The sequence below is a fragment of the Podarcis erhardii genome, assembly GCF_964252035.2.
Source record: "Podarcis erhardii genome assembly, chromosome: 10".
NCBI classification, from domain to species: Eukaryota; Metazoa; Chordata; class Lepidosauria; order Squamata; family Lacertidae; genus Podarcis; species Podarcis erhardii.
Window position 1 is genome coordinate 71,819,938 of NC_138500.1, and position 13,630 is coordinate 71,833,567.

General features: G+C 42.3%; 1 protein-coding gene across 18 annotated transcripts in view; it reads right to left on the reverse strand.

The window, feature by feature from the left end:
* Nucleotides 1-13,630, reverse strand: part of MAGI2 (membrane associated guanylate kinase, WW and PDZ domain containing 2) — a 618,960-nt gene that overhangs the window by 476,178 nt on the left and 129,152 nt on the right. The gene's annotated exons all lie outside the window — the stretch shown is intronic.

Sequence of the window (13,630 nt, forward strand, 5' to 3'; positions counted from 1 at the left end):
CTGTCCCGGAGATTTCCCTATGGGCTGTCGTCTTGCGAAGCAAGCCCATAGGGAAATTCGTCTTGCGAAGCGCCTCCAAAACGGAAAACCCTTTCGTCTAGCGGGTTTTCCGTCTTGCGAGGCGTTCGTCTTGCGGGGCACCACTGTACCTATAACTGAATCAAACTATTTTTTTCTTTATTGACTTCCTAAATCACAGTGGTACCTCGGGTTAAGTACTTAATTTGTTCCAGAGGCCGCCGGAGCACGATTTCTGTTCTCATCCTGAAGCAAAGTTCTTAACCCGAGGTACTATTTCTGGGTTAGTGGAGTATGTAACCTGAAGCGTATGTAACCCGAGGTACCACTGTACACATAACCATGATCCCAAAGAAGAGGGCCGGGACCTTTATTCAAATGTGTGTGCACATGTAGCCTTGTTGGACAACTAGAAATGGTGTGGGTCAGCTGCCTGATAGGGAAGTATGAGCCAGCGAGCTACCCATCACCATTTGCCTGATAGGGAAGTATGAGCCAGCGAGCTACCCATCACCATTTGCCAAACAGCTGGTTGGTGTTATTACAATTTTCTAGCTGGGCTATGTATTAGCAGCTTAATTATGCAGTAATCATTAGCACATGAACATCGTCATCTAAATACAGATACTGAATTGGAACTGCACACACAAACAGGATTGGAATGCAGGTTTCCTTTGCTGATACTGCCCAACTGGGTCAAGGTGTTCAGGGTTGAAGTCTGGATTATTATTCACAAATATAGGATGATACCTGGGGTGTCATGACCTGGGACCCAGGTGAATGACATGACCTAGAACCAAATGTAGAGACCCACTGGGTCAGCACATCGCTTTCACACAGTGATTATAGCACTAATGTTTCTGCTCTGTTTCTAAGAAGCATTTCTGCTTAACAATACCCTGCAGTCCACCATCAGTACCTAGCAGGACAGCAAAAGACTACGCAGGGAAGCTGCTAAGTTCCTTCAGACTAGCTGGAAGGTGAACTCCACAGTTGCAACTGCAAGGCTAGTTATGCCCAGCATGGCCTGAACTTGGGATAAGGCTCAGTGAACAACTGTCCTAAAGTCAAGTAGAAGAACCAGACTCAAGCATGCTTTGTCCGTGCACTTTTTGGACATCAGCAACTACATATTTTTAAATATATTTTCTCTATGTCCGGAGCAAGCCAAAAGTGAAGAAATGTTCTTTCATTTACAGTATGTCAGCAGCATGTAAGCCTTTCGTTCCCAAATCCGCAAAGGCATGTTTTGATTTGATTGATTACCTTTCTGATCTGTTGCTCATTCAAATGAATTCAAACCCAGATAACAAGCAATAAATAATAGTAACATGATATAACATGATGTCACAAATATAGCATAAATCATATAGAATAATTAACTATCAGTGAAACAATTACACTCTAGAAAACACTGTGAACCAAGTAACAACTTAAAAAATAAGCAACACATCACAATTAAAGCAAAAGTCATATTATATGATTAACAAATGACGCTGTGGCTTAAACCACAGAGCCTAGAACTTGCCGATCAGAAGGTCGGCGGTTTGAATCCCTGCAATGGGATGAGCTCCCGTTGCTCGGTCCCTGCTCCTGCCAACCTAGCAGTTTGAAAGCACGTCAAAGTGCAAGTAGATAAATAGGTACTGCTCCGGCAGGAAGGTAAATGGCGTTTCCGTGCACTGCTCTGGTTCGCCAGAAGCGGCTTAGTCATGCTGGCCACATGACCCGGAAGCTGTACGCTGGCTCCCTCGGCCAATAAAGTGAGATGAACGCCGCATCCCCAGAGTCGGCCACGACTGGACCTAATGGTCAGGGGTCCCTTTACCTTTACAGCAATTATAAATCTATGAAACAATATCAACATTAACAAAATTGCAGCCAAAAAATAAACTAAGTACGGTTAAGCATATGTGAAACATATCTTTTGACCTTGGAGAAACTGGGTATCGTATATGTTTGCCACATTATGTTTTTTTTTTTTTTTAAAAAAAATAATATTTATTGAACATTTTCAAATATAACAGAAAAAAGAAAAAAAATAAAACATCCATTTTATAACCTTATTTTCATTAGCATCTTGCCAGGACTTCCCCACCCCACCCCCTCTTATATTCCAATTCCTTCAAATAGATTCAGCAAGTTCTTACCCCAAATTTTAAACTTATTATAGTTAACCCAATGTTAAGAATGTTTTTCCATCCCCTAAAATCGACCCCGCTCCCTTCCACGAGTTCCCCTCTTTAATATGCAGAACAGATTAAAATAAAAGAAAATAGAACAAAGAATAAAATATAATTTAACACCCTTTGGATTCCAAATTTCCCTCCCCCCTTTCCCAGTTGCGTTCCCCAATGTCCATCAATGCCTGTTGTCATCCTGGAGATCCCACATCTAGGCCGAAATCCTTCACAAGTCCACTTTGCCGTCTTTTTAATAGTCTTTGCCGTCTTTTTGATCATCTTTAGTTTCAAGCGTCCAATCTTGGAAAAGCTCTATCTCAAAAAGGTCCATTTTTTCCATCCAGATCTCTGTATTTAAGAGTAAAAACTCCAATTTTGTTTCTTTAGACCTTTCAAATCTGGATGTCCCAAATGTTCCCACTTCCAGCTTTGTCCAATTCTTGTTGTTCATGTTGTTCTTATTATTCTCTCTCCTCACTTTCCTCTAGTTTCTTTTCCTGCTCTCCTGCAAAAATGTTCCAATTCCAAAAGCTTCTAAATCCCCTACAGAGGCTTTGTTATTCAGGAACAAAACTTTACGTCAGGTCCCTTCCATTCTTCAATAGATAAATCTATTGTCTCCTTTAGTGTAGAGACCTCTGTAGACAAAATAGTGTTCCATTTCTGCAGTTTCCCAGGAGATAAAGAGTCCAATTCAAATTCCATGCCAGCAATACTTGTAGTGTCCCACAGCCCCTCTAGAGGGATTATAGTAACTCAGTTTCCTTCCAGATCGCACCCAACAGTCAAAGTAACTTGTTATTCCTTGTTTTAAACAATTTATATCTAATTTGTAACAAATGTAACCGGCAAAGTCCTCATAACAAAGTTCTCTTTTTATTCTTCAGCTTTGACAGCTCCTTTGACAGCTGTCAAAGCCTCTGTTTCTCCTCTCCCGGCGCTCTCGTGGATCGCTCCCGGTTCCCGGGGGGGGGGGTTGCATTTTAGCTCAGGTTCTACTTTTCTCCTCCAGCCCAGTCTTATAATTTTCCATCGTGAAATTAGTGACTTTATCAAAATAAGGTAGCACTCGATCTTAGTTGTTAAATCCTTTGCTTTAAATCCTCTACGACAGGGGGGAGACTGACTTCCTTTTTGCACCTCCCCCGCTCGCTCCGAATTTAATTTTTTTTCCCTTTTTAAATAACAATTTAAATAACAATTTGACACACAGCTGTGAGGCATTTGCGAGCTTTTTTGCGGAGAAGGTCTTGTTGCTCCGCCATGACCTCCCTGCCAATTTGGATACAATAAAGGAACTGGAGGCCCCTCGACTGCCCTCGGGTTCAGTATTGGACCACTTTGACCGGATATCCCCAGCCGATGTGGACAGACTCCTCCGAGCTGGAAAGCCCACCACATGTCCTCTCGACCCGTGCCCGTCCTGGCTGATTAGAGCGTGTCCAGACGAGGTGCGGGCCCCCCTGGGGGATATCATCAATCTGTCCCTTGGCACCGGGACATTCCCAGGGGAACTGAAGGAGGCAGTGGTGCGCCCGCTCTTAAAGAAAACATCATTAGATCCCTTAGATCTATCCAATTACCGCCCGGTTTCGAATCTTCCATTCCTGGGTAAGGTGATTGAGAGAGCGGTTGCTGAACAGCTTGGTAGGTTTCTGGATGAAACATCGGCTCTGGATCCATTCCAGTCCGGCTTCCGCGCTGGTCATGGGACTGAGACGGCTCTGGTCGCCCTAACAGATGATCTCCGCAGGCAGCTGGATCGAGGCGGGTCGGGGCTGCTGATTCTTCTAGACCTGTCAGCAGCCTTCGACATGGTCGATCACGAACTCCTGGACCACCGCCTTGCCGACGTGGGAATCCAGGGCACAGTCCTTCAATGGCTGCGCTCGTTTCTCTCCGGTCGGGGACAGAGGGTGGCGCTTGGGGGGGAATTGTCATCCCGCCACTCCTTGGTGTGTGGTGTGCCCCAGGGTGCAATACTCTCCCCAATGCTTTTTAACATCTTTATGCGCCCCCTCGCCCAGCTTGTCCGGAGTTTTGGGCTGGGCTGCCATCAGTATGCTGATGACACCCAACTCTATCTGTTGATGGACGGCCACCCGGACTCTGCCCCAGACACACTGATCAGATGCTTGGAGGCTGTGGCTGGATGGTTACGTGGGAGCCGGCTGAAGTTAAATCCTTCGAAGACAGAGGTCCTCTGGCTGGGACGGGACGACAGGGGGCTGAGGGGGCAACTCCCATCTCTTGCGGGGGTGCAATTAGTGCCAGCACCGTCCGTTAAGAGTTTGGGTGTAATCTTCGATACCTCCCTCTCCATGGAGGCGCAGATTGCAGCTATAACAAAGGCGGCATTCTTTCATCTCCGCCAAGCTAAGCAGTTGGCTCCTTACCTCTCACGCCCTGACCTAGCCACTGTGATCCACGCGACGGTCACCTCCAGACTGGATTATTGTAACTCGCTCTACGTGGGGCTGCCCTTGAGACTGACCCAGAAACTCCAGCGGGTGCAAAATGCTGCAGCGAGACTCCTTACGGGGTCTTCGCTTAGAGATCACATTCATCCGGTGCTATACCAGCTGCACTGGCTCCCGGTGGAGTACAGGATCAGGTTTAAGGTGCTGGTTTTAACCTTCAAAGCCCTATACGGCCTAGGGCCCTCGTACCTACGGGACCGCCTCTCCTGGTATGCCCCACAGAGGAACTTACGATCTTCAAATAAAAACATCTTGAAGGTCCCAAGCCACAGAGAGGTTAGGCTGGCCTCAACTAGAGCCAGGGCTTTTTCGGCTGCGGCTCCAACCTGGTGGAACGCTCTCTCACAAGAGACAAGGGCCCTGCAGGACTTGACATCTTTCCGCAGGGCCTGCAAGACAGAGCTGTTCCACCTGGCCTTTGGTCAGGGCGCAGCCTGACTCCCTCCTCTGGCAATCTTTACAAAACTTTAGTTTATGGTTGCCATCAATTTTGATTTTAACTCATTTTAATCCATTTTTATACTGTTTTATAACGCTGTACTGTTTTAGTGTTGTTAGCCGCCCTGAGCCCGGCTTCGGCTGGGGAGGGCGGGATATAAATAAAATTTATTATTATTATTATTATTATTAAGTCCAGTTTCCAATTACTCATGGGTTGTTCTTTTTAATCCGAATTTTCAATGGAAGAAGTCAGCGCTCTCCGCCAAATGGCATGCGGCTTCGCTCGGTAGGGGAAGCGGAGGACTCATAGCACCACACACACACACCCCGGCACCCGCTCCGTAGCCTTTAAAAAGGCTCCTTCGCGGGTCGGGGGGCGCAAACGGTGCCCGCCGAGTCACCATGCCCATGGGTTTCAGCGCCCATGGTTTTTGAGGGTCCCCGCGACGCCGACGCGGTAGAACCCAGCCCCTGCCGAGCAGGCTCCCTCCAGAGCTCGGAGGGAGTCCGCCATTCGGCGATGGCGCCAACCCGGAAGTCCTGTTTGCCACATTATGTACATTCCATTTGTATATGAATCTCCACAAGTATCCAGACTAGGCTATCCCCCAACCCAGGTCTATTCCTAACTTTAAACTTTCTGATGTCTTCTATGATTGCTAATTACATGCTTCCAGTGATATTTGCTCTGGGGAAAGACTACAGTAAAAAAGTTCTGCTAATCACTGCAATTAGTTGCCCTTTTGATTGGCTGAAAAGACTAGAAGCTCTTCCTGCACCTCTTATTTCCTCCCCTCTCCTTGCCACCACTCAGAATATGCACACAGATGCACATGCTTCCTGACCACTGAAAAGGGCATGAGTAAGCATGCCATGTGCCACACTGGCACCAAGTTTAAAACCCTATTTTCCTACTAATTGCATCACAAAGAGAATTTTAGCAGGTGTGGCTTGAAAGAAAATCTGCACCTGTTGAAATTTTCTCTTCTATGCAATTATCAAAGCTCTGTGAGTCCCACCTACTTTTCACTTGGCCACTGGAAGAGCCAGTTCCATTTTCATTATATATATTGCCTGCTCACTTCAGATAAGGTCCCTAGATATTTCCACATGTGTCTTTAACACACCCTTGCCCTGCACTGTGAGTTGTCTGAATATTTCATAATTGTTGGTCTAAACCTTTTTGCAGTGTTCCCATGATGTTCTCCTCATCCAAGTTGAAGCCTGCCATTTTCCCCTGCTAAATTCAGAGTTTCCCGATCCCCAGATAATACAATAATGGAAGAAAATCCAATATAATCCAAACTTGGTCAAACTAAAAACTGCACTGCTTGAAAATTTTAAATATGGGGTCAATTATAAAAGTATTTTATAATATTTTATAATATTTATTGTATATTCTAGTTTAGTCCATTTCTCCAAGGCTTGTATTAAGACACACTTTATTGAGAGACACACACACAAAGGGATATTCAACAGTCTGTAACTCATTAAAAGATCCAAGACCAGAGAGAATCATTCGTATTTCTGAGAAAATGGCAAGAGATAAACACAACAAGGCTTATAATTTTCTTTAGCCCAGGGTATTAGAAAAGTAGGTTTTTTTGTAACTCACAGATGTTCCAGATGGGGGATTATTGCTGAGTTTTATTTCGCAGTTCAAGGCTGGTAATAAAACAAACATTGCTCTTTATATTGCTATTCTCACAGCAGATATATTACTTAGCCTTAAAACATTTTTATTATATGCCCTTATAAAATATATTTGGGATGGCTTGTGAACTTCTGCTTACTCATATTTTATCATAGCTGCTCTGTGAACAGAACTTGGTATGTTATGCCTTATCTTTTCCCCCCTTTTACTTTGAGAGTATAATTGATTGCATCTCAACCATGAACAACTTGCCCTGGAGCTCTGATATATTGAGATTTGAAGTGAAACAATTTCATTTTCCCTGGGATTCTAAAAATACTTTGCTTATGACTCAGCAACTTGTATCATGTGCCTTAGAAAACATGGTTTTCTTAAACATTAGCTATGTATAACCATAATGACCATATGAAAAATGCAACTTATTGTGTAGGGCTGCAAGTGTCAACAGCAAGGTGAAACATTTATTCCATATTATCTGTGAACCAAAACAAAATCTGTCACAAACTAAGACTATATAGGCCTATAAATGTACAGCTCTCAAGCCAAAAAACAGAGGAAGTTTATGATGCCCCTAGTAGGCTAGTAAGCAGCAGTTGACTGAGGAATGAACATTACAAGTTACTCAGACTTTATCGCTCAAAAAACAAAAAACCATTACCAAGGCATGTGGAAGATAGATATAAATTTACAGCATGTTATGGTTTAAGAGAAAACTACATGAAAATATTGTATGGATGGTACCTAACAGATTGGCAAAAATGTACAAATCAAAATTGAATAAGTGTTGGAAATGTAAAGAGAAAGAAGGTACCTTTTTCCATATGTGGTGGTCTTGCAATAAGGTTGAAGCTTAATGGGAAATGATATATAATGAATTGAAAAAGAAAAATTTGTTTAAAAGAACCCAGAAGCTTTTCTTCTGGGGATTGTGGGATCAGAGCTACCTAAACAATATAGAAACTTATTTGTGTATGCAACTACAGCCGCAATAATATTTGCCCCAAAATGGAAAGAAAGGCTACAAAACTAATGGAATATGCAGAATATGCAGAAATGGTGAAACTTACTGGAAGAATAAGAAATCAAGACTACAAACTTTTTATTAAGGAATGGAAATGGTTTATTGAATATTTGCAACAAATTGTAAACAGATCAAGACATTAGCAGGACTACTGTAAAAACTTGCAATAGATGATTAAAAGAATAGTTTGAGACAACTGGGATATGCAGGGAAAGATGGAAATAACTTTAAGGAACTGTGAAAAGAGGAGGGAAGTTGAGGTTTAAAATGTTAGAATTATTGTTGAATGATTATTGAAATGTGTTTTTTGTTATATATAAAATTATAAATAAATATTTTAAGACAAAAAAATTACCTGCCTAAGTAAATGGAACCTCATTGTGCATGTGCACCATTTTAAACAGGTAACAAGGTTAATTGACTTGTATTCTGCGGTTGTCTTTTGAACACTCATCATGTGGCTTTTCATCAGTAGCTGCTCCCAGACTTTGGAACTCCCTCCGTAGAGAAGTTAGACTGGCTCCCTCTTTGTTTCCTTCCACCGGCAGCCAAATACTTTTTTATTCCAACAGCTTGGGGAACTGGCTGCTTTTAATGAAAGAGCTGGTTCCATGCCAATTTTATTGTGATTATGTGTTTGTTTTTGTGTGTGTACACCAGGGTTGTGATGAGGTTTGTCTTGAAAATGATGGTTCTGCTGTACAGGTTATAAAGGAATGCCATATAATATAAAAAGAGTCTGGAGCTTCCAGTCCTTGTCAAAATCTCAAATTAAGTGTTTTTGTCTCCAATATAGCTCTATTCCAGAGTGAGCAGTTACCAACAGAGCCGTCTGTCCCATGGGGTTTAGTGGTGCGTTGCACCAGGGCGCCAGCTTCTCAGGGGCACCCCAGCAAGCTCCCCTTTCCCTGCACACCCTCCAGCTGCACCCTGCCAACCATATGGCTGGTGGGTGCGCAGCTTCCCTCCCAAGCCTCTGTGAGGATCGCTCTCCTCTCGAGGAGGCTTGGGAGGGGCGCAACTTCACTCCCAAGCCTCTGCGGCGATCACTCTCCTACAGCAGCATGGGGGAGAGTTGTACCCCCCGATGGCTGGTAGTGCGCAGCTACAGCCACCCCAACACTATCTGTGGTGATTTGAGGGTGCTGGGCAGATATTTGCACCCCAACGCCACATCTACTAAAGACGGCCCTGGTTACCAAGAATCCAGGGTAAGATTTTGGGCTGTTTTCCATTGAGTTGCAATTACTATTCATGCTGCCAAGATCATATATAAGACCAACCCTTTTGACAATCTATTTTTAATGGTATTATCAAAAATATTCAGTAACATTAATTTGGGTCAATACACTATAGTTTATTTAGTACTATTTATCAGAGAGGAGGATTTCTGTGCAGTAAACGGCAAGGGGAGGGGGGTTGGGCCAACTGTGAGGGAATAGGGAGAAGGTTGGGAGTTCATTGAGGGGATGATGGGTTTGGGCAAGGTGTAAAAGGTTGGCCAGGTATAAAGGAGGAGTGGTGGACAGCGGGGGGCTGGTTGGTGGGTGGCAGGCAGGTCGAGTTGGCATGCAATGCGAGTGTAGGCAGCAGCTCCTAGTTAGCATGTATGTAAGAAATGGGTAAACTTGCCCACATTTACTATGTGTGACCAATACTGTTCATGCCAACTCAGTAGTAAGTCATGTTGAATTCAATGAGACTTACTCCCATGTAAGTAAGGTATAGGATTGTATCCTTTATTCATATAGAAGGGAGCATTTGTAAAATATATTGTGAAGTATGATGTTGTAGTAATCACAGTCACCCCCACTCTTAATGATGTTTAGGCAATGTCCTCGTAACAGAATAACATTACTTTAAAGTGAATCAACAAGTAGAGCCAGAATATATAGATCTGGAATATTTTTGTTTTAAAAAAAGAGGTAGTTGCTATATATGGTTTCAACGCTCCTATAAAAATCACAATAAAACAGCCTAACAATCAGACAGATGGCTTTTTTACCATTTCAGAAAGCCCACCGAAACCATTTTTGGCACCATGAATCTTATTAGCCTAGAATGAACATGGTGCAGTCAAAATACAATTAAATAAGCACTAATATTTTACAATGTTGAGTCATGCATCAATGTAAAAATGAAAAATATAGTAAAATTTTAAATAGCTTTCTATTGTAATATTTCCTGTTGTAATATTCCCATTACTACTTATGCAGTCACATGATAAACTTTATGGAATAAAATATTAGGCAGCGTTTTATCCAGTAGAATAGTGGAGCACAGAAATGTACACATTCATAATAAAAAGAGATAGCGAGAATTTGCATTTCAGATACTAGCTGTCCCAAAAAAGCAATATTATATAACATTGTAAGGGTAGATTTTAACCCTGGCCGTCATAAAAACACAGCAAGGCAAAGACAAATTGTATTAACTTAATCTTGTGGAGTTCAGCAGTTTTGAACCAGCTGTTCTGTGTTTTTAAAAGATTTGCGTTCTGGTTGTGTTAGACTCCTAGAGTTCCTCTAATTAGCCCTGTTGGCAAATGCAAATGACTAAAACCAAAGTACTTAAAATTAGCCTGTTCTTAGAAATAAATGCTCTTGGTCCTATGGCCTTACAAGGGCAGAGGGAAGATGCCCTGGAAGAGTCACACTAATGGAACGAAGCCAACTGTTCTCTGCTTCTAGGGAAAACACTGCTACAGCATTTACGGATGAGAAATAGAGGAACAAACAAGATTGCTGCTTAAAATGTATTTATTTTTCACATTTATATCCCACCTTTCTTTTGCAAGTGTTGACAGTGGCATTTACGAGGGCATTCCATTTTATCATCAGCATAACAACCATGCAAGGCAAGGTTAGGCTGAGAGTGTGCCTAATTCCATGAGCTTTATGGAGAGCCAGTGGAAATACTGATCAAGGCAGAATGAACTTACCTGGAAGGGTGGAGCTGCAGCAATAGTCTCCCACTAGTGGAGTTGGTGCCGCTGACTGGGAGGGAGAGGGCGGAGGTCAGGGCTGTGTGAACTTGCCAGCAGGAACAATGGATTGGCTTTGCCAATGTGTCCCTCTCAGCAAATAACTGACTCCACTGCCAAGAGATTATAGTAGCAACCAGGGCCAGCCTACCCAGCTGGCAAGGTGAGGCAACTGCCTAGGGCAACAGATCTGGCCTCCAAGGAATGTATCGCCTGCTGCTGCTATGGAAGCAACAGTTGTGGTGTGTTCCTTGGAAGCCAGATCTGCTGTGTCTACAGCAGCCTCTTGCCATACAGTATAGGAGGTGCTGCTGGTCTCCAACCCTTCCTGGTGTAGATCTTTATTCCACCCTTGTTCCCAATATAGATCTTTATCCTCACCGCTTGTTCCTGATATGGATCCCTTCTTCCATTGTGTGTGTGTGTGTGTGTGTGTGTGTGTGTGCGCGCGCGCGCGCCATTTTGTGGTTTGCCGCAGGTGTTTTGGGCTGGTCCTGAATCAAGACATCATGTGAGCTGATCCTGAATCAAGGTCTTCCCAATCCAATTCTAACACACTAATCACTAGTCTATGCTGGCTCTCCATTCTCTGTCCATAGAAACCCAGCAACAGGAGAAAACAGAAATGATCTGGGATTCAGTTTACCCCTTAGGACATATGGCACCACACTCTGCTTGTCTAAAAATTAATTCACAGTAGAGATCATAAATATTCTTAAGCATTTCATTATGCATTTATGACATTTTCAACAGTTGTTGCTACTTAATTTAAATAGCACACTAGTGAGAATCATCAAGGGATAATAAAAATATTGGGAGGCTGTTGAATTAATAGTAACACGTTTTCTTTTCTATCTCTGTGCATTAAAAACCATGTCCTGTAACATATGGTACAGTGGTAATATTGGCAATAAATGTTTAAAGTCACTGTTGCACCTGGGTTTTCCATCAAAAATTTGAGCAAAGCCTTCTGAAAACTTTCAGAGCAGAAATTTGAGTGATATTTCCAACTGACAAAGGAAAAATGACCCGGTTTGCTCTTTTGGATCATATTGCATTTGCAGATATCAACCCATGAAGCTTTTCACTATCAATAACTATTGCTTTTGCAATAATTTGCTGTAGAACCTGTTGGTAACCCCAAACAAGAATGAAAGAGCCATCAATACTGACCCCAAATACTCTGAAAAACATGTTTACAAAGCAAACAACATTTCAAGCTAGCATTATGATGGCACCATGATTTGACCTTCAAAATTTATGGCTGTTTTTATCTGAGCTTTGCACAACCTAGACGTATAAAGCTAGATAATCCAGTTGTATATGTGGCAGAAACAAATGTCAGCTACAAAATAAACAACCAGGGTTATTATCTTAAAAGATGTAGTTGGGACAATTATAGCTGTTCAGCAAGGAAAAATATTATATATACAGAAAGCTGTTAGAAATTTTGTTTATGCATGGATTAAAGACACCTATGTTGAAATTGCTGGAGTGAAAGCCAGGTGGTTTAAACATTCAATTAACAAGATATAATTGTATATTGGATGTAGGTGCACAAAGAAAAAGCAAAGGCTGGCACCTGAGCTGTAGAAATGGCCAGTGCAGTTTTAACAGACCTATTTAGATTGTCTCCTTTATGGTACACAATGAAGAAGCATTGTTCCATAGAAGTATGTAATTACTGCAGCAGTAGCAGCTGCTCAGCAAACCTCCAGACATTGTGTTGCCTCTGGATTAACGCCAAACCAGCTTTGATTGGGCCTGAAATAACAGCCAAAAACTAGTCTTTCAGAGTATGTGAAGCACCAAATAACTTAAACCACAGGTGGCCCTTCCCTAATCCCTGGATATTTCGCTGTACCAACAACATACCCTAGTTTGACTCACTCACTTTTATCCTACTGTTCTAAGAAATAAAAGTTGCAAAAATGAAGCTTGTTGAAAGAAGGAATAAATTTATAGAACATTGTTTTGATCAACTGCCAAAGTTTAATTGAAACTATATTTGTCTTTTTTCATGTGTGCTCCCGATTAAAAGATATAATGTAAAAGGGCAAGCTGTATTAATATCACACATAAAGTACATTGAGAATGGCTTTGCTGCTACTTCTTATTCTTTAAAAAAAAGCAACAGCAGTATTGCTCTTTGGTTTCTGTCACGTATTTTCAAGCTATCTTGAAGGAAGAACCATGTTCCTCTAGTAAAGGAAATATACCCCACATTGCCACTGTATCAATGAAATGGATGCATACAAAGAACAAACAAGTAGGTACTAAATATTTCGTTTTTTGTTCACACATGTGTTTCATATTTGATTTTCGTCTACCAGTCATTATCTTCAGAATCAAAACTTTTAATCAATATACAGAAGTGTTCCCACCTTCTTTGCATGGGACCTAAGTACCTCTGAAGTATACTGTTTACTAGGATCCTGGAGAGGGGTGTAGCCACGATTGGAGCGAGATGGGATGGAGAAGGAGAGGTTGGGGGATGGAAAGTATTGACAGGGGACGTTGAGGGGATGGGGGTCAGGACACAGGAACCAGAGGAGCAGAACCCATCACCAGAACAGCTCTTGTCTGCACAAACACGGAGGGCCCTGAGGCATATTATTAATTTGCACACTTTTTTATTTATCTAATAAAGTGCTGTTCTAACTCCCCCCTCCTCCCCACCAAAAAGAGAGCCATCATGATTTCTCAATCACATTTTAATGTTACTTTGTTCACAGCAGAAATGTTATTTCCCCCATTTTATCATGTTGCAGCCAACCATAATTGGAAGAGTAACATGGCAACAATCCCTTAGGTCAGGCATAATTAAGTTACCCTTTGATGTAAATCCGT